Here is a 21973-nt window from a genome sequence, read left to right on the forward strand (position 1 = left end):
CAGTTTAGCGCAGTGATTACAGGCAGGCAATTGGGAAACTGCACATTATCGCCGCTGAATGAGTGACCCCTAACGTCATGATGACACATCACCATTGTCCCGTTGTAAAATATTTCCTTTGGGAGCAGGATAAGTGAGAAATGAGCTCCCAAATGATTGCTATGGGGGGAGCGGGCGGGGAGGAAAGGCTGTATAGGCTAAGAGCAAATTACTCTGCAATTCAGAGAGTGATTTCGGGAACATGCTGCAGGGATAATGTATTCTGAGTGGCTCGAATTTCATCTAATTCCACCTCATTGTGGAGCATCTTTTCCAGTATTTTTATGACCAAACACTGAGTGCCCATTTTCCTTATTCTTAAGCTTGCAGTTTGACAGTACACTGTGTTCATGTTTATTTGCAGGAAGCCTCTTTACAGCAAATCCCTCCCCAGAACTCTCCTCGGACATGATGCCTACAAAAAAATTGGCAACAGTTAGGCGGCTGCTGTTCTGACACCACTGCCCCTCAGGCCGAACGATCCTGTCTCATTCTTTCCTTATTCTCCCCCACGGGTCTGTATCGAGCTGCTGTCTCTTGTCTTAGGTACTTAGACTGTAAACCCTTTGGGAGCAGGGAATATTTTTTGTTCTGCCATTGTACCTAGCACAACAAGGGCCGGGTCCATGACTGGGGGTTCGAGGTGCTACAATAATGCAATTAATACACAAGTGTGTCCCTAAGTAGAATCAAAGAAGATCAGGGTTGGAAGAGACTTCAGGGGATCATCTAGTCCAACCCCCTGCTCAAAGCAGGACCAACCCCAACTAAATCATCCTGCATGAGCAAAATATTCACAAAGAAACCACCAATCTTGCCTTTAGGTTTCATTAGCGACTGAGAACTCAAGACCTTTGCTTCCGTTCAACCCGGGTGCGAGAGAGTGAACACAGCTCCACCTCAGTGAAGAACCTGGAGTTGCATCCACTTACGCAAGGGCTGAACGGGGCCTGATGTCCACTGAAAGCTCTTCAATTGGTTTTGAGCTGGGAGAGAGAGACAAGGTGGGTGAGGTAATATCTTTTATTGAACCAACTTCTGCTGTTGAGAGAGACAGGTAGTTGAAGGCTGCTATCAAATCCCCCCTCACTCTTTTCCTCTGCAGACTAAATAACGGAGTTCCCTGATCCTCCCCTCATAAGTCATGTGCCCCAGCCCCCTAATCATTTTTGTTACCCTCCACTGGATTCTCTCAAATTCTGTAGTTGGGGGACCAAAACTGGACACAATACTCCAGGTGTGGCCTCACCAGTGCTGAATAGAGGGGAATAATCACTTCCCTCAATCTGCTGGCAATGCTCCTACTAATACAGCCCAATATGCTGTTGGCCCTCTTGGCAGCAAGGGTGCACTGCTGACTCATATCCAGCTTCTCGTCCACTGTAATCCCCAGGTCCTTTTCTGCAGAACTGCCGCTTAGGCAGTCAGTCCTCAGCCTGTAGCCGTGCGTGGGATTCTTCCTTCGTAAGTGCAAGACTCTGCACTTCTTGTTGAACCTCAGATTTCTTTTGGCCCAATCCTCCAATTTGTCTAGGTCACTCTGGACCCTATCCCTACCCTCCAGCATATCTACCTCTCCCCCCATCTTAGTGTCATCTGCAAACTTGCTGAGGGTGCAATTCATCCCATCATCCAGATCATTAATAAAGATGTTGAACAAAACCGGCCCCAGGACTGAACCCTGGGACACTCCACTTGATACTAGCTGCCAGCTAGACATCGAACCGTTGATCACTACCCATTGAGCCTGACAATCTAGCCAGCTTTCTATCCACCTTATAGTCCATTCATCCAAGCCATACTACTTTAACTTTCTGGCAAGAATACTGCGGGAAACTGTATGAAAAGCTTTGCTAAAGTCAAGATATATCACATCCACCACTTTCCCCATATCCACAGTGCCTTCTATGATGAGATAACTGGCTATCAGGTTGGTCAGGCATGACTTGCCCTTGGTGAATCAGTGTTGACTGTTCCTGATCAGAATGTGACCAAATTTATCTGCATGTGAGATTTTATAAATTAGAAGTTCTGAAGTGCAGAAAATTGATATAGGAAGCTAGGGACATGAGAGAAAAATCCATTGCTGGAAAGGCTAAAGACAATAAGGAATTTGTATATTGGGAAAAGAAATGCTAGGCACAGTATGGGCCCATTATTAGATGGTGATGGTAAAATTGTTAACAATGCACAAAGGCAGAAGTGTTCAACAAATACTTCTGTTCTGTATTTGGAAAGAAGCAGGATTATGCATGCAGATCTAGCCTTGCCAGAATTTGATTTCTATAATGTTAATGGATAATATTGATGTTTATTTTTAAGCATTTTTTCTGTTTCTATCAATTTATATTTTCACAGTTGTGGGAAACTGATGGGGGAGGGTGAGACAATAATTATTTATTGACAGTAGACTTTGAGATCAAAGAGATAAAGCTTTATGACTGCTAAAACCCAAACTGTCAACATCACGTGTCACAATGTACCAAGTCAATATTCTTAAATCAAACTCAAAAAAAGTTCTCAAACAGCGTTTTTCTTCCTTTGCCTATCTGTAAATTTCAACTGTTATTGATAGAAATATGTTTCCATTGGCTTGTATATGCACAGTGAAATTGATGTTTACTGATAGAAGGATTAGATGTTTAAGTTAACTCATATTACATGAGGATGATGAAGTATTTTCCAGTCTGAAAAGGAAGACAGAACATATCTGCTAGGGGTGTGACAGAGCTGGCCTCTGGAGTGTCCCCTTGTGACCCAGTTGGGCACTACTCACCCTGTTGCGGGGGCTCTGACAGCCGGTTGCTGCATCTCACAGGGTCCGGCACCGCGGTGCTATAGCCTACCCTTACATCCCACCTCTTCCAGGGTATTAAAATCTAAAACGAAAGCAATGCTAAGAACTCAAAACAGGACTCACCAAGGAGTCTTCGGCCGGACCCCTTCTACTTAGGGCTCGTTTTCATGCAGCCAGTGCTTCATTTGGTCTCTCTAGAGCCAGTCATAACATCTAGTGGGAGGCTCATGCAGGCAGTAAGCTGTCTCAGACTCTGGGCTGTATCCAGGTTTTCCTCACCAGGAGAGGCACAGAGCTCTGCTCTCCTTCCTGGCCGGTCCCAAACTAAACTGGACCTTCTTCTGTTAACTTCCCCACCCACAAGTGACATCTGCTGCCGGTATAGTGGGGAGGGGCCAACTGGGTCCACAGGCCCTCATTAACCACCTCATTGCCAGGATAAATATTTTTAAATCAGCAGACCTGGATATCTTGCACCCAAGAGTCCTAAAAGAGTTGGCCGAGGAGCTCACCGGCCTGCTGCTGTTAATTTTTAATAAACCTTGGAGTACCGGGGAAATATCAGAAGACTGGAAGAGTGCTAATGTGGTTATATTCCAAAAAGGCAAGCAGGATGAGCTGGGAAGCTATAAGCCAGTTAGCTTGATATCAATCCCTGGAAAAGTAATAGAAAAGCTGATGCAGGATTCAACTGATAAAGAATTAAAGGATAGGAAAATAAAAATGCAACCTACATAGATTTATGGAAAATAGCTGTCAAACAACCCTGATTTCATTCTTTGATGACATTACAAGTTTGGTAACTGTGAAGATCCAATATACTTTTGAAAACCATTTGACTTAGTACCACATATTCTGATTAAAAACTAGAAGCATGCAGTATCAGTAAAGTACATGTTAAATGGATTAAGAACTGGCTAAGCAACAGATCTCAAAAACTAGTCGTCAATGGGGACACATCACTGAACAGGGGTGTTTCTAGTGGGATTCTGCAGAGATCTGTACCAGTCTTGCCACAATTCAACATTTTCATAAATGATCTGGAAGTAAATACAAAAATCACTGCTGATAAAGTTTGTGGATGACACAAAGGTTGGTGGAATAATAAATAATGAGGAGGACAGGGCAGTCGTGCACAGCCATCTGGATTGCTTGGCTCACTGAAATGAAATATGGTTTAATACAGCCAATATAGAGTTATGTACGCATCTTGGAACAAAGAATGCCAGCCCTACCTACAGAATGGGGGGCTGTATTATGCAAAGCTGGGGCGCTGAACGGGATTGAGAGGTTACAGTGGATGAACAAGTCACTGGAGCTCCCAGTTCAATGCTATTACAAGGGCAGCGAATGCGATCCATGGATGTACAAACCGGGGAGTCACGGGTAGGAGTAAGGAGGCGATTTTACCTCTGTGCCCGGCATTAGTGAGACAGATATGGGAATAAGGCATCCAGTTCTGGTGTCCACACCTTAAACAGGTGGTCAAAAAATTGGAGATGCGGCAGGAAAGAGCCACAAAGGGCTGGAGAAAATGCCTCACAGTGAGAAATGGAAAGAGCTCCATCTGGTTAGCTTATCAGAAAGAACAGGGGTCGGCAACCTCTGGCATGCGGCTCGCCAGGGTAAGCACCCTGGCAGGCTGGGTCAGTTTGTTTACCTGCTGTGTCGGCAGGTTCGGCCGATCGCGGCTCCCACTGGCTGCGGTTCCCCGTCCCAGGCCAATGTGGGAGGTGGGAAGCTGTAGCCAGCACATCCCTCGCCTGCGCTGATTCCCGCAGCCCCCATTGGCCTGGGACGGCGAATTGCGGCCAGTGGGAGCCACGATCGGTCAAACCTGCCGACGCGGCAGATAAATAAACTGGCCCGTCCCGCCAGGGTGCTTACCCTGGCGAGCCACGTGCCAGAGGTTGCCGACCCCTGAGAAAGAAGATTGAGAAGTGACTTAACGACAGTGTCTAAAAACCTTCACAGGGAGTAAATACCAGATGTTAGAAGGGCCCTTTAATCTAGTGGGAAATGGCAGAACAAGAACCAGTGTTTGGAAGCTGAAGCCAGATAAATTCAAATTAGAAAGCAGTAAAAAAAATTTTTAACAGTGAGCGTGATTAAAGAATGAGGCTTGTACACATCCAGCTCTGTCGCTGACCTGTTGGGTGAGTGGGGGCAAATCCCTTCCCTCCCGCCCACTTCTTTTCTGCCTTGTCTACAGGAGGAACCATTGTGATCCTCTCTGACCGCCTTCATAACACAGGCCTGGGAATCTCACCTGCTAATCCCTGCATGAAGCCCATAGCTTCTGGGCTGAGCTAGAGCATATACACAGAAAAACACCCAGTCTGGATTTAAGTATTTCAATGGTGAATTCACCATATCCCAGGTGAGTTGTACTTTGTAAGTTCTTCAGGGCAAGTACTGTCTCTTACTATATGTCTGTACAGTATCTAGCACACCAGGGCCTTGATTTTTGTCTGGGTCTTCCAGGAGCTACTCTAGTGCAAATAAGAATGAGAGTGAGAAGAAAGCAAAGGGAGAAACAGAGATGGAAAAAGAACCTGTGTTTTGAGGATACCTGCGAGTAACTCTCATTGCACACAGCTGGCAATGAAACCATGCTGCTGGCTGGGCATAGTCCATCATCCTTGGGAGAACTCAGCGGAGCATCATGCCGCAAATGGAACAGGAACCACATCACAGAGAGTCATGGAGTATAAGGCCAGAAGCTTTCCTCTTTCTTGATCAGTGTTTCTCTCACTACCTAGTCTCACGCCCGTGGCTTCAGTGGGATCTCAGCTGTCCGTTCACAAATTGTTATGGAGCCTTCCAGGGAGCATCACCTGGTCAGAAACCCAAAGAGACTTAACTGCAATACCAATGGGCATCTGAACTGCCAGCCGGGACTCAGAGCTCATCACATCCAAAAACTGAAAGTCTCCTCACTGACGGAAAATAAGAGGTTTCAGAGTAGCAGCCGTGTTAGTCTGTATTCGCAAAAAGAACAGGAGTCCTTGTGGCACCTTAGAGACTAACAAATTTATTTGAGCATAAGCTTTCGTGGGCTACAGCCCCCTTCATAGGATGCATGCAATGGAAAATATAGTAGGAAGATATATATACACACACAGAGAACATGAAAGAATGGGTGTTACCATTTTGATTACCACTACAAAAAAAAAATTTTTTTTCCTCTCCTGCTGGTAATAGCTCACCTTAACTGATCATTCTCGTTAGAGTGTGTATGGTAACACCCATTGTTTCATGTTTTGTGTGTGTGTGTGTGTGTGTGTGTGTGTGTGTGTGTGTGTGTGTGTGTGTGTGTGTGTGTGTGTGTGTATCTTCCTACTGTATTTTCTACTGCATGCATCCGATGAAGTGGGCTGTAGCCCACAAAAGCTTATGCTCAAATAAATTTGTTAGTCTCTAAGGTGCCACAAGTTCTCCTGTTCTTTTTAGAAAATAGGAGCCATCACATGGCTTCCAATAAAACTAGAAATGAGACCAGGGGTTTCCAGGCAGGCTCTGTGCATCCCTCACTTTGTTTTTAACATCTTTTTTTAAAAGCAAAAATAATATTCCCATCCCATGACGACAATAACGTCTATTCACTGCTATTTACTCTTAGCTGATATTCACCACTCTCAGGCTGACACTGGCAGCGGATTTCAATTACAAGGGACGGGGATGTGGTGGCAGGGAAGCTAAAGTCTATTGGTCCGATCATTAGTGGGTGCAGATTGGCAAAGCTCTGTAGAAGCCAATGGAACTATTATACCAGCTGAGGATCTGGGGACATGTTGATTAAACCCTGTCCTCTCTTTCCAGCCCTTCCACAGCTGTGAACTCCTGCCATGGCATAAGGGAGATTGATTCTCATCATCCAGAAGCATTGGGATGAAATTAAACGAAGGAGGATTTAGGAAGAACACCTGGAAGAATTGCCTAACAGTGAGATCCGTTAGGCTAGAGAATACTCTCCCAGCAGAGAAACCACATCATTTGGGTCATTGAAACCTAAGCTGCTCAAAGCACTGGACAAGATGCTGTAGGGAACAATCCTGCTCTAGCCTCGAGTAAGTACGGGCTCTGGCTGAATTGCTGCAATTGTATGATTACCTGCTTCTGAGTGAGTAATCTGTCTTCCCAACTATATGCTATCCAAGCAGGGCATCAGCTATCTGAATGATTATCCAAGCAAACACTCTCCCTCTTGAAATCTGGGAAGTTTTCCAGCTTAATTAACATTAACATTTGTTTTCACTAAGCCGTCTGTCACGGTGCCACCACAAGCACTAAATATGTGCTCTGAGCACGGGCAGGTAGGATGCATTTCAGGTGGACCATGCAGTTTTATTCCCAAGGGTTGTTCCTTAAAAGCTTTGTTACGTCTCAGCACTTTAAAATTATCCTTTCTTTGAATTGCAGATGTTTCCCTCGACACGTGGCCTCACCATAAGCCCCACGTAGCATCTATGGCTCAGCTTCACCCATAAATTAACCCTGGGCATTTCTGCTGGTATTGCTGTTGATAGCAGGGTAGAAGGGAAAAGATTTAGAAAGCAATGAAGCATGAGAGCAATTGGCAGAAGAGATGGACCAAGAGGCAAGGAGCTATTTTATTGTTGGTACATGTTTGGCTAATGCTGTATCTAACATTCTCTGTCCTCTTAGGGCAGGTCTACACTATGGGGGAAAATCGATATAATCTACGCAACTTCAGCTACGTGAATAACATAGCTGAAGTCGAAGCATCTGATATCGAATTACTTACCGTCCTCACGGCGCGGGATTGACGTCCGCGGCTCCCCATGTCGACTCCGCTACCGCAGTTCACATTGGTGGAGTTACGGAGTAGACATGAGCGCGTTCGGGGATCGATATATTGTGTCTAGATGAGACGCGATATATCGATCCCCGAGAAATCGATTGCTACCTGCCGATACGGCGGGTAGTGAAGACGTACCCTTAGTGAGCACACACCACTCACCAACAGAATGGTCCGTAGGTGAGAATAGCATGAACCCGTCACCCACCTTCACCCTCTTTCCTCTTATTCCTTCCGTGGGTTCGCTGCTCACCCCCACATGCCTAGGCCAAGGGCTATACGATCCCTCTGCCCAGAACCCAGTGCAGATGTTGGAGGGAGTTTGCCAGATGTGCGCAGGCAGATGCGATGCCCCAAACGAGGGAAGGCAAAGGGAGGAACTGACCCAAATGATCAAGCCAGCAACGCATTCTCCTTGCTAAAAATCGGTTAAATTCTTTGGAAAAAAAAATCAGGCGATTGAGACCCAGACCCCCGTAGGCAGCTTTCAACTTGCACAGCTCATCGGATCACTATTCGTCTCCCTGTCCTAGGCAGCCTTGCAAATGTCATGTTTTCCCATGGCCAACCTGCTCTTCAGCAATTTATTTGGGACAAACAGGGTCCTTGTCAGCATTGGGCATGTTACACGCCTTTGCTTTGCAGCTGTTTGTTCAACAGACGTATTAATCGCTGCCCTGGCGAGGGGAATCCCACTCAGCATTAGCGCTTGTGCTCTCTGGCAGCAGGTCCCAGACGGAGTGACAAAGGGGTTCCATTGTGCCTGGGTTGCAGTGAGAGGAGTCTGAGCCAAACCCCAGATCTGGCTTCATACTCAGCGGCTCAGCCCCGTCTCGGGCTGGGGTGCTAAATGGAGCTGTGAAGAGGTTTTTCAAGTGAAACCCGGTGCCCGGCAGGCTGAGTTTGGCTTGGGTTCACTTTGTTCAGGTTTGCCAGGGAGGGATTTATGGAGTTTCAGGTGGAACTTGGTGGGATTTGGGTGGTAGGGGGGAGAAGGGGAGTTTCCATTTGAGATATTGTGTCTGTTTGATGCAATCAGAATTTGCAGTTGGCACTCAGCAGTTTGCAAGTTCACAGGCATTGAAACAGATCACAACGTTGGCAGGGACCCCTGGGGTTTGCCCAGCTCTTCATTTAACCCATAAAATACCAGATTCCTCAATTCCTGATCCTTCCCACAACCACCTCAACTGCTCCCCCTTCCCCTCAACTGTCCACCCCCTCCCCTCACAGCTCTCTTGCCACTCCCAGAATGCCCCTTCCTCCCCTGCTCATTTTCTTCTGCTAATGCCCAGTCTTTCCACTGCCACAAACTACCCCAGCATCTGCTCTCCCGCTTCACAGCCTCCCACCTGGCAGTTCCCCCACCCAACTCTGGACCTGCCGCTCCTCTGAGGCATCAGAGAACCTGCTGTCCCCTGGAATTCGCACCCCTTGCAGGACTCACCTGCCAGGCCTACTGACTCTCCCTGGAGCCTTGCACAGACCAACTACGCTCAGTGTTTAACTCTGGCCATCTCTGTCTTGGGGTGCCCAGCTTCCGACTCTCTGAGCACCCACAACTCCAGCTGCAGCCAGTGGGGCTTTTGCCTGGGCGATGGCAGAGAATGCAGCGGCCAGGTTTGACCCTAAATGAATGCACATGAGGAAAGGTCTCTCCGGTGGGCTAGGAAAGTCTGTTATGGATAGGAGAGTTTGCTATGGGCTGAATATGACCCCCCCCGGTCCTACCTGAGTCACTGGCCTAGACCCTGGTTGGAGGCAAGAGGGAGAAACTCCCCCCAGTGAGGTTGGTGAGTCGGCTGGCAGCTACATACAACCCCTAACGCGCCCATTCTATGTGGGGTGGGCTGTAGGTATAACTCATGCCTGCTTAGTGTGGCATTCTGTCCCCTTCCAGCAGGGCCGGCTTTATGAACTGCAGGGCCCGATTCAAACACCCGGTGGTGGTCCGGGGCTTCGGCAGCACTTCAGCGGTGGGGGCGCCGCTCTGAGTCTTCTGCGGCACCGAAGGACCCCCCGCCACTGAAATGCCACCGAAGACCTGGAGCAGACCCCCCCACACTGCACCGAAATCCACCGAAGACCTGGAGCGGACACACACAACCCCGCTGCCGAAATGCTGCCGAAGACCCGGAGCACACACACACACACACACCCCTGCCGCCGCTGAAATGCCGTTGAAGACCCAGAATGGACACCCCCACACCCCACCCCACCCCCACTGAAATGCTGCCGAAGATCTAGAGCGGACCCCTCCCCCCACCGCCAAAATGCCGCTGGGTGAGTAAATCGGGCCCCTCTTAGGCGTGGGGCCCGATTCCCCGCAATCGGGGGAAATTGGCCTAAAGCCAGCACTGCCTTCTAGTGCCAGCTAGACTAGCTAGAGATCGATGAGCCTGCTACAGCCTTGGCTAAGCAAAGGCAGGAGAGGCTCATGCCTATTTTAGCACAGGCAGTGGAGGCTCATGCATTAAGCTCAAGAGGTCCCAGGTTTGATTCCAGACGATGACGACCAGGGTCTGTCAGTGTTACATAGGGGCAGATCCTCTGGCCCCATTCATACCACTTCTGAGCAAAACATTAAAACAAAAACAACAACAAAACCACAAACCTTCAGGGAGCTGTGCCTCCACACTGCGTGGCCATCTGGAATCCACCTCTCCTCCTATGAACAGTGGAACCGCACTGATTCCACTCCCTATGGTTCCCTGGGGCTGGCTTTGGTCCTGGCTGCACTCGGAGTTCACTATTGATGGTCCTCGCTGGATAGATTGGGTAGAACAATGGTGACCCAGGCTAAACCACCGAAGAGAATGAAGAGGAACGTTCCAATAGCGTGTTGGAGATGAAGGGCCTTTGAGAAGGCCATGGTGGGACCTGAGAAGGGATGATGGGCTGGACAACACACTTGGAAATAACCTGTAGGGAATGACAAGTGATACAAAGGTGAGCCACATTTTCCCTTGATGCCAGGTCTTCACTATCCAAGAATACTATTAGGCACATAAGAACCCTAAAGCTGTTTGGGTGTTGGAGGGGAGAGAATCTCAGTGGGACTCCTTAAGGAGCAAATTGCTTCTCACCAGAATCAGGTCCTTCATTGTAACACTAGGTTAGTCTTCAACTTCATCTGCCTAGTTAAAAAAAAAGAAAAAAAAAAGAAAAAGAATTAAAAAAAATTCACTGCAATATACAAAATACAGTCTCCCCCCTCCCGACACAGACTCGCAGTCCATCGTAAACACTGCTGGATTTAAATATCAAATCTATTCAATGCATCAACCACAACAACAAATAATCCGGGTAATTTTATCTGACAATGCACAAAAATAGAAAGTCCTGCTCCGCTAAGCTGCCACCTCAGCCCGCACTGTAATTATAATCAGTAGCTTCTTCAGGGAAAAGAAAAAGGGAATGTGGGAAACAGAGGAGAGAGAAATGAGGAAGCACTTTCCATCACACTTAAAAGACCAGATTCTGATCGCACACCAGCATTATGCAGGCGTAGCTCCCTAGACTTCAGTGGCATTCCTGTTACTCCTGATTTACACCCCTTGTAAAGGAGGCAAGAGCTGGCCCATAATGGTTATATGGGGCTGGATTCTCACCTTTCATTGTCATTTACACCTGTGCAAAGTGGGTACAAAGGTTCCCAATTAGAATTTTCCACTCACTCTCAGTGCTGACAGCCTTTTGCGCCTGTGCACAGTGAATACAAATGACAACACAGGGTGCAAAGCCGTGGAGAATAAGGTCTAGAGTGTCAGTTTTTAATTTGCAGAGGATTTAGCTATTTGGTCCCAGTTTCGTTTCATTAAGGATGGGCTCAGACAAAGAGTTATAATCATAACTATGTATGGACAAGACCTGTTAGGTCATTTAGGACATATTCTGCGGGTCAAGGCTGATCTCTGTAGTACATCTTCTAATCCTTTGTCCAGTCCAGTCGGAAACCACCAAGCTAACAGTGAGACGTGTTAAGCGAGGAGTTCTCATTGTGGGGAAAATGGCCCTAAGGCATGTTAAGAGGTTTGGACAACCCTACGGTTGTCATATTGCTCAGTGGGAATGAGGTACAAGCTGGATGGGAACAAGGTCCTGGTATGAAAAAGTTTGAGGACCAGTGTATTGTTATGGCAGGAGTCACAAGAAGGTGCTGTTACATCTAGTCTTAAAAATGCTTTTTGTGCAAGCACTGTACATTCCTTGAAGAAATGCCGCCTTGTCATTAGTTTGGTAAGCAAGGCCTTTGGGGGAGCTGTTGCAAACAGAAGGAGAGTTTACCCTCTGCCTTAGGCTCTTTAATTAGGAGTACATTTTTGGGGCAGAGGTGGCTCCCAAGAATCAGGCACTGGGGTTTGAACTGAGATTTCTGAAAAAGGAGCTTGCTCTGGATGTTGTTTGTGCCCACCTCTGTTCAAGGACTGGTGCACAGTGTTGACAAAGAAGCTGCATTAAGAAAACATTCAGGGTGAAATCCTGGCTATATTTAAATCAATGTGAATTTTGCCATTGACTTCAATGGGGCCAGGATTTCTAAGACACACCTCTCTTCCTCCTAGACTTCACGCCAGGAGAAATGGTAAAAGGCCAGCGCCACATACTGTGCAACACCCCCACCCCAAGACATAGGCTCTATTAACATCACTATAAAAGATGTGTTATAGCAAAGTTTGCCTCTCCTTAGGCCACATATCAACTCAATGGGAACCAGATTTCAGACTTTAACTCCAAGATTATTTTCTTTATCACCACCAAAACCTAGCTTTTATGTAGCACTTTGCAACCGTAGATCTCCAAGCGCTTTACAAAGGAGTTCAGTATCATTGTCCCCATTCTACAGATGGGGAAACTGAGGCACAGAGCAGTAAAGTGACTTGCTCGCGGTGAGTAGCCCAATGACAGAGCCAGCAACAGAACCCAGTCTCCAGTGTCCCTGTCCATGGCTCCAGGCTCAGAACTAGAGCTGTGGAAATATTTCAAATGTGGTTTGTCAACACATTTGATCGGAAATTCAAAGGGAATTTCCCCACCCCAATGAAAAATTTCATCTACATTTTTTTCTATTTTTTGACCAGCTCCAGAGCTGGTTATAATATTTCAATAGCGCTGACATTTTGAAAAACCAGCAAAGTTTTTTTTTTTTTTTTTAAAGCATCATGGCATTTTAAAACTGGTTTCCAATCAGTTCTACCAGGAATTTGCCAGTGGGACCCAGCCGATGGGCCTCCTTGCGTGAGTGAAGTTTATGCATGTAAGAATGAGTTGCACGGTCTGTCCCCAGGACTCCAATCCATTTAGAAGGTGTTTATCCTTCCCTCCTGCAGCAACAGAAGCCAGTCTTTGTTATTGTTACTTTTTTAGCATTGATTTATGGAAATGAAAGTCAGAAATACCAGCACTCCACTCCGAAGGAAAAATGCTGCTTTTACAGGCTCAATATTTCACACCGATTATTCATTCTTCCTCACGAGCTGCTACTTTTCCCTCACATTATATTTTTACTGGTAGCATTAAATGCTGGATGTAGACAATATCTTTGATATATGGACACTTTACAGCACATGCACACACAGACAGAATCCTGACGGGATTTTCCCATCTTCTGGTACAGAAACGAGGGGGGGGAAATAAGAAAAGGGGTTTCTATGAAAGGCAGATGGGGACATGTTTTGAGGGGTTATAGCATGTTCTGTGCATAACATACCCTGTGAGTGGCAGGCTGTATTTGCCCTCATATTTTCTTTGAATACAGCATGCTTTTAGCAATACTGATCTCCTTTGTAAAGGACTTTGAGAACTACTGATGAAAAGCACTATGTATATCAGAGTTGGGTATTTCTCTCCTCTCTTTGGGATAGCTGTACTATGGGTCAAAGCATAAGGGAATGAACCCAGGGCTGGTGCAACCATTTAGGTGACCTAGGCAGTCGCCTAGAGCGCTAGGATTTGGGGGGCAGCGTTTGCTTCGGCAGCGACCCTGGCGGCCGGATCTTCAGCCGCCCCAGTCGCCGCTGGCATTTAGGTGGAGGGAGCTGGGGCAGGGGAGCGCGGGGAGGGCCGCCTGCAGCAAGTAAGGGGGGGCAGCACACAGGGGAACTCCACACCCCAGCTCACTCCTGCCCCGCCTCCTCCCCGAGCACACTGCGGCAGCTTCACTTCTCCCGCCTCCCAGGCTTGCGGCACCTAAGCTCATTGGCGCCGCAAGCCTGGGAGGCGGGAGAAGTGAAGCAGCGACAGTGTGCTCGTGCTCGGAACAGGGGTGAGCTGGGGTAGGGGGGGTGCCTCAGGGCGGGGAGCTGCCGCAAGGGGGGGGCACCTCAGGGTGCAGTGGGGGAGCTGCCGTGGGGGGGGCACGGGGTGGGGAGGGCACAAGGTGGAAGTTTCGCCTAGCATGTGAAACATCCTTGCACTGGCCCTGACTGAAACACCACCATAGACAGGTAGGGGTGGAGTCGAGGAACTGGCTAGCACAGCAAAGCAGGTGGTGATCCATGCCCAGGGTAGGGCTGGTGTGGATTGTATTCTCCTGGAGGAACAAGGAACCAGGTTATGACTTTGCCTGCTCTGCTCCAGGAGGTGAATACACACTGCTCTTTACTCTGGGTTGTGACAAAGCCACCGTCAAACCCCAAATGCTTAGATAACTGGAAAAAACCAAGCAGGGCGAGGTGCTAATGCCATAAAACAACGGATGGCACTTCTATAGACCTTCCTTCACTCAGGGCCGCCCGGGGAGGCAAGTGGGGCAATTTGCCCCAGGCCCCGGGCTCCGCAGGGGCCCCCCACGAGCATGGCTGAGGCTCCCTTCCCGGCCCCATCTCCTCCCCTCTCCCGGAGCCTCAGCCCATCCAGCAGCGTCCCGGACAGCTGCAGCGTGCCCCGCTCAGAGCGGCGCGGTGAGGGGACGGGGCTGCGAGCTCAGGCTGAGTGGAGGGAGCTGAGCTCAGCGTGGAGCTCCCAGCCCCGCCCCCTGACCACGTGGCTCTGAGCGGGGCGGGGCTCAGGCTCCGCCGGAGACACGCTGCCTCTGTTGAGCGAAGCTTTTGGATGTGCTGAGGCTCCGGGTGAGAGGGGAGCCATGGGTAAGGGGCCAGGGAGTCCCGGGGACAGGCAGGAGGCAGAGGTTGGGGGGGCGATCAGGGGACAGGGAAGGGTTGGATCGTGGAGGTTCCAGGGGTCTATCAGGACTCAGTGAGGGGGTGATAGGGGTTGGGGCAGTCAGGGGACAGGGGTGGGGTCCTGGGGTGGTAGTGGAGGGTCTCTGGGGGACGGTGAGGGGACAAGGAGCAGGGTGGCTCGGGGATTCTGAGGGGGGGCGGGCAGTCGGGGGGCAGGAAGTTGGTGGGGGTCGGATAGGGGGCAGGGCTAGGCTGTTTGGGAGGCACAGCCTTCCCTACCCTAAAGCTCATTCAGCAGTTTGAGGCTTGCAGAAGAGCCAAGCTGTGAGCTTTTCCATTAGGGCTCCCATCCCTTTCACTTCTCAAATGCCAAATCATAGTCTATATTTCATTTCAGTGCCATAGGGAGATTCATGTCAGGGGAGGGTAGCTTCATTTAAAATTAGCCACTGGGAAGAGATCACATGAGAAGAGCAATATCCTTCCCAACCCTACCAAGGGAGCCCCCACCCTGCATTCCCTGAGGCTCCAGAGGGGTTAATTCAGTGGTTCTCAAACTTTTATACTGGTGACCCCTTTCACATAGCAAACCTCTGAGTGCAACCCACCCACCCCCTTATAAATCGAAAACACTTTTTTATATATTTAACACTATTATAAATGCTGGTGGCAAAGCAGGGTTTGAGGTGGAGGCTGACAGCTCGCAGCCCTCAGTAATAACCTCATGACCCCGAGGGGTCCCGACCCCCAGTTTGAGAACCCCTGGGGTAATTTAATTTTAACACCCTATGTCCATTCACATGCATGTGCTATTTTGAGCATTTCAGTTTTCACAACATAGGATCATCCCAGATTTGGAACAAGCTCAAATGCTCAGTTCATGGAGTATGTACATATGCTATACTAAAGACAAACCCACAGTAACCATCTCCAGTTGGTGAGGGACCCCATGGAGCCAGTCTCTAGGAAACAGATAAATGCATGGAGGTTAAGTCCATTAATGGCTATTAGCCAGGATGGGTAAGGAATGGTGTCCCCAGCCTCTGTTTGTCAGAGGGTGGAGATGGATGGCAGGAGAGAGATCACTTGTTAGGTTTACTCCCTCTGGGGCACTTGGCATTGGCCATTGTCGGTAGACAGGATACTGGGCTGGATGGACCTTTGGTTTGACCCAGTATGGCTGTTCTTATGTTCTAACCTAAATGAACCCAAAGTTATGGAGACTGATATGAGTCAAGGAAGCCAGCAGAGTATCAGAAAACTGGAAAACTCTCTGACTGGATGGGCTCAGGCGTTTGGTCACAAGCTGAGGTGGTTCAAAAGTTTTGGATTTTTTTTTTTTAAAGCAGAATTTTTTTTATTGTTTCTTTAAACAATCAAACACAGCAAGCAGCAGATATTTGGCCACACACTTCTGAAACCCCAAACCATATTCAGGTTTTGGCAGACTAATTTCAGCTTTTCAATTAAAAAAACCACAACAAATTTTGAAGGAAAGCAGACATTGTTCGTGATTTTTTTCTGGTTTTTAAAAACCCCTAGTTTTCAATCCAGAAACAGTTTTGACGGCACATATTTGTCCAACCCTTTTAATGAGCTTTAGTGCCGTTTAGCACTAGCTGATGCTGAGAACCACTGATACCTTGTAAAGAAGTTCTTTCAAAACTGGATTTGTGCCGAGATGCAGAAGGTTTATTTTTCCCAGGGCTGCCCATGGGGGGGGAGCAAGTGGGGCAATTTGTGCCAGGCCCCGCAGGGGCCCGCACGAGAATATAGTATTGTAATTTTTTTATGGAAGGGGCCCCCGAAATTGCTTTGCCCCAGGCCCCCTGAATCCTCTGGGCGGCCCTGCCTTCACCATCAGCTAAGAGAGCTTTGCAAACACAAAGGCCAAATTTTTCACACTCAGGTGCCTAAAGTTAAGCATTTAAATCCATATTCAGAGACTTAAAAAATCATGGTTTGGAGAGGAGGTGTGTGCGGGGCAGCCACAATTCCCTCTGAAATCTAGGTTCCTCTGAGATCACCCATCACTGTGGTACCAGAGTGGTGGCATACAGAAGAGCCTGATGCACTGAAACCCCCAGAAAGACAGAATCACTGCTTTCCGTCTAATGGTCTTGGATTACCAGGGGCAAAAGTCTGTCTGGGGATTGGCCCTGCTTTGAGCAGGGGGTTGGACTAGATGACCTCCTGAGGTCCCGTCCAACCCTGATATTCTATGATTCTATGAAAAGCAAAAAGAATGAGGAGTTCTTGTGGCACCTTAGAGACTAACAAATACATTTGCCCAAATCAATGTGTTAGTCTCTAAGGTGCCACAAGGACTCCTCGTTCTTTTTTTCTGATACAGACTAACACGGCTACCGCTCTGAAACATGTAAAATCACAGACTATTGCCCGAGGCCGTTCCAGAAGCAAGCCTTAGGTATGTCAGCGATACAGTGTGCTGGAACTGTACTAACCTTAATCTACCCGCAGTCCTCACATCCCTTCTCGGAGGACATTCAGTCATTCTTATCCCCTTCTCAAGGGGGCTGGTAGGGGAGCCCACTCCCTCCCGCCACTCTGGGCTCCAGTAACCAGCAGCCAAAGTCTGCTCGGTCAGACTCCTGGCCGCAGGTTTCCTGGCACTTCTTCCTACCATAGCCTTTCAGCAGGCCTCTCCCACAGCCTACCTAAATTCACCCTTCTCTCAGGACCAGGACTCACAGGGCCCCCCCGGCACCCCTCAAAACTAACCCCTCAAAGTACATCTGGAAACCCACTTCTGCCTTCCTCCAGCTTGGGTTTTCATCCCTCTTATACTTCCCTGACTCAGCTCCTCACTTGAACATCCCCCAGGACGTTCTCCTTGGGAGTCCAGAGCCTACCTTTTTATAGGGCTCCTCACCACCAGAGCCTGCCCCACCCACAGTAGCCACTCCTCATCTCTCCCAGCCTCCTACTCTGGGAAGGATCCGAGAGCCAGCTGTCCCCTGCATTGCCTGCTTGACCCTGCCAGTCTCACCCCTTGCTAGTACAGAGCGAAGAGCTGCAGAATATCAATATCCATCCCTATCCCCTACCCCTCCATGGAGTCCTCCTCTAATCTGGGCTTCCTTTCTTTATACTAATCACCCATCTTCTTCCCCAACTGAGTTTCATCTTTAATTAGGCCTGGCCCACCCTCCTGGTGCAGCTAATTGGCCTCTCAGGCCTATACTAACCCATCCCTTGTCTGCATGAGGTATACACCCCCCACCCACGCTACAAGTGAGCTGGGTGCTTCAGAGAAAACAAAGGAAGACAGGTCCTGTCCCCAAAGAGTTTACAACCTATGGCTGAGATTTTCCGCACTGCTCAGGGGAATTACCGAAGAGCTCCCATTGACTCCAATGGGTGCATCGCAATCTCTTAGGCAGGTTTAAAAATCTCAGCCTGATTTGTATCCATTTACTGTAATTAAATGGCATGCTGCCCAGAGGAGTTTGTGCTTTCATTGCTGCTGCTGTGAAGAGGGGGCTTGAACACCAGGAAATGGATGGAGGCCACCAGCTGGCTAGGCTGCGGGCAAATTAAGCCCTTGCTCATTTTGCTATTGCATATTGTCCTTCCCCACGTGCGCCTGCCTCTCTTTAGCTGTTTCGTCCACCTGTTGCATCTTATCACTAAACCACTACATGCTGGTCTGGGACCCTCCCCAGCCCGGGAAAATCCAGAGGCCTGGTCTCTTTCAGGCTCTTCACTCAGGGCCTGGTTTATTAATTCAAACACAAAGGCGGCTAGTTCCCAGTGCAAAACAGCCTGCAGCAGTCATTCCCCTTGCACTGCTCACTCTCTGCCCGTGGAACATGCCCCTTCCTCTAAAGCCCTGATGATTCATGTGACAAGCAGGCAGCCCTTAACCCTTTCCTGCCTCTCCCAGGAAGTTTATATATAAGCGGTCTAGGGCAGGAACTGTCTCCTTATTTAGTCTGTACAGTGCCTGGCACAACAGGGCCCCGATCCTTGATTGAGACCCCTACAGATATTATTAACAATAAACATCATTTAATATAGGTCCCCACAGAGCCAGAAATACAGCTGACTTTCAGTTTCCACTGACCTGAGCTAAATTCAAAAGTGTCCCCACAGTTCATAGATTCCTAGCCCAGAAGGGACCATTCTGATCATCTAGTCCGACCCCATGTATAACACAGGCCGTAGAACTTCACCAAAATAATTCCTAGAGCAGATCTTTCAGAAAAACATGCAGCCTTGATTTAGAAATTGCCAGTGATGGAGAATCCACCGTGACCCTTGGTAAATTGTACTAATGGTTAGTTATCCTCGCTGTTAAAAATTTACTCTTTATTTCCAGGCAGAATTTGTCTAGCTTTGGGTTCCAGCCATTGCATTGTGTTATGCCTTTCTCAGCTAGATTGAAGAGTCTATTATTAAATATTTGTTCCGCAAATAGTTACTTATAGATTGTAATGGTCACCCCTTAACCTTCTCCTTGTTAAACTAAACAGATTGAGTCTATCACCATAAGACGTTGTCTAATCCTTTAATCATTCTCATGGCTCTTTTCTGAACCCTCCAATTTTTCAATATCCTTATTGAATTGTGGACACCAGGACAGGACCTGGTTTTCCAGCAGCAATACTGGTTCAATATGAACTTTCTTCCAATCTTCTGGAACTTCCCCAGTGTTCCAAGACTTATTGCAAATGAATAACAACAGCCCAGTGAGCTCCTCAGCCAGCTCTTTTAAAACTCTTGTATGCAAGGTCTCTTGACCTGCTGATTTCAAGATGCCTAACTTTGGTTACTGCTGTTTAACAACCTCCTGAGATGCTAGTGGAATGGAGAGCATTATCATATAATATGATCACATTCCCCAAAATACAGAATGTGAGGCTGACCAACCACGTGTCAGCTCATGCCAAGTCCCCATGTCTCAACTGAACACTGACAAATATGTAGCTGGAATAGTCTGGCTCACCTATGTGTTAGTATTGTTAAAATAAATATTAGAGTTATGCAAAAGTGTTTACTATTTAGACTTTATTGCATGCTTGAAAATTGCTGCCTGCATTAATCTCACTTATAATATCTGTGACAAGATGGCCAATGTAGTATGGTGGGTCCTGCGCTTTTCTTGGTGAGGGGAGCTAAGATGCCACCCCTTGCCCCTGCTCTTGGGGCACCAAGGGCCCCACTAGCGGCCCAGGAAGGTGGTAAGGGGGGAAACAGGGGAGGAGATCTGGGATTGCTCCTCACTCTGAGTCCCAGCCCCTCCCAACCCCTACAGGTCCTTACCCTCTTCCCCCTTGGGTGGGGTACCTTCAGTCCTTAGATGCTGGAGCAGGGTCTCCCTTACTCCAGTTTTCTGATCTTCCAAGTCTCACAGCATCCCTCCAAGCTCCAGTCCTCCCTCCCTCTCTCCCCTGACTGCCTGAAGCAGGGGGGTTTTATTAGGTTGCTAACAGGGCCTTAATTGACTACAGGTGCTCCAATTAACCTGTAGCAATCTTCCCTAGACTTCAGAGAACCACACCTTAATTAGCCTAGGGCTTATATACTTTCCCTCTACCACTCTCCCACTGCTCCTTGGCCCTCCTGTATCACACATCTATATCCCTTATTGCAAGGTAATATTTGAGCATTTGTGTTGTAAGCATCTGTAGCTGTGTCTACACTAGAAAATTAGGTTGGTTTAACTACATCAGTCAGGGATGTGAAATATCCACACCCCTGAGTGGTGTAGGTAAGCCGAATTCTTCCATCGACCTAGGGACCGCCTCTCAGAGAGGTGGATTACCTGTGCTGATGGGAGAAGCCCTCCCGTTGGTGCAGGTAGTGTCTACACTGAAGCACTATGGGGTGCAGTTGTGCCACTGTAGCATTTTAAGTGTAGACAAGCCATGAGTAAGTCACCAAACAGGAGAGAGGCATTGATTAGTGTGACATGCTGGCCTGCAATAAAAAAGATGTTCGGATCTGCCCCACAGAAAAGGCCCATCAACACCAAACAAACTATTGTGGAACATCAAAGAGGACAAAAGACCCTGTTGCTTGCTATCCCTGGAACCCATGAAGAGGAGATCTGCAAATGAATTCCTCTCATCAGCTACGCTGGCAGCTCAGAGAAGTGGGGAAGGGAATAAAAATCCCTGACAAGGAGAAAATATTTCTATGCTGCTTGTACACCGGGGGGGCAAGATTTTCAAGGCATAAGCAAGTGATCCTCAGTGTTTAGCCTGGGTTAGCTCTCAGGGACATATAGATCTTGCTTATTATAGAAGCTTCTATTACATTTTGAAACTTAAAACTGTAACTCGTGTGTGTATATATGTTGTCTTTGGTGTGAGATCTAAGGTGCAATTAACATGGGGTAAGTGACTGGTCCCTTGGGACTGGGAGTAACCTGAACATTATTGTGATTTTAGTGTAAGGGACCATCTGTCACAAAGACAAGCTTGTCTGGGTGGCAAGGGGGCTGTCTATGACTCCATGATTAGGCTGTGATAGAGCCTGAGGAGTTTACACTCGATACTTGGTTGGTGACAGTATAGACCTCACAGCAAATTTGGGGTTTGTGCCCTGCCTCTTAACAGGCTGCCCTGCTGTTGGTGCTCGTGCTCTTGAACCACTGCAGGAGAGCTTGACACAAAACACGTGTATTGAACACTTCTGCCTTTTCTGCATTATTACTGATAACGCTACCATTTCTCACTAGTGATGGACCAACACATTAAGATTCTTTTCATTCCTAATATAGTTTAAAAACTCCTTATTGTCTTAAATTCTGCCGGCCACAGATTTCTCCTTGTGTCCCTTTACTTCCCTTATCAATTGTCTGCAATTCCTAGCTTGTGATTTTATTCTTTGCTATCCATTTATCCTTTCTTCTATTTGTCATATACTATTTTATTTTTTATAGCTCCCTTCAGTTCCCTTCTAAACCTGGTTGGTTTACTAATACAGCCTTCTTCCTCAATTGTGGCTTTTATGGCAACTAGTAAAGTGGTGTTATATAATTCCAAATTATCAGTCACATATTTCTGATTAAAAGCAGCAAAGAGTCCTGTGGCACCTTATAGACTAACAGACGTATTGGAGCATGAGCTTTCGTGGGTGAATACCCACTTCGTTGGATGCATTTAATTTCTGATTAAATTCTTCCTCCCAGTTGATCTGGCTCTTAATTGTTTTCAGTTTTGT

General features: G+C 47.8%; 1 long non-coding RNA gene across 3 annotated transcripts; it reads right to left on the reverse strand.

The window, feature by feature from the left end:
* Positions 1 to 340: 340 nt before the first annotated feature.
* Positions 341 to 20187, reverse strand: LOC120407057. 3 transcript variants are annotated; one of them, XR_005599768.1, is made up of 4 exons: positions 20069 to 20187; positions 10745 to 10795; positions 10273 to 10580; positions 341 to 454 (listed from the first exon to the last, which is right to left on the reverse strand). It is a non-coding gene; the product is annotated as an uncharacterized LOC120407057 (long non-coding RNA). The 3 variants fall into 3 exon arrangements; XR_005599767.1 differs by lacking the exon at positions 341 to 454 and adding an exon at positions 4801 to 5673; XR_005599769.1 differs by lacking the exon at positions 341 to 454 and adding an exon at positions 8426 to 8514.
* Positions 20188 to 21973: the final 1786 nt, after the last annotated feature.

This window comes from Mauremys reevesii, linkage group 5, assembly GCF_016161935.1.
Source record: "Mauremys reevesii isolate NIE-2019 linkage group 5, ASM1616193v1, whole genome shotgun sequence".
Taxonomy (NCBI): Eukaryota; Metazoa; Chordata; order Testudines; family Geoemydidae; genus Mauremys; species Mauremys reevesii.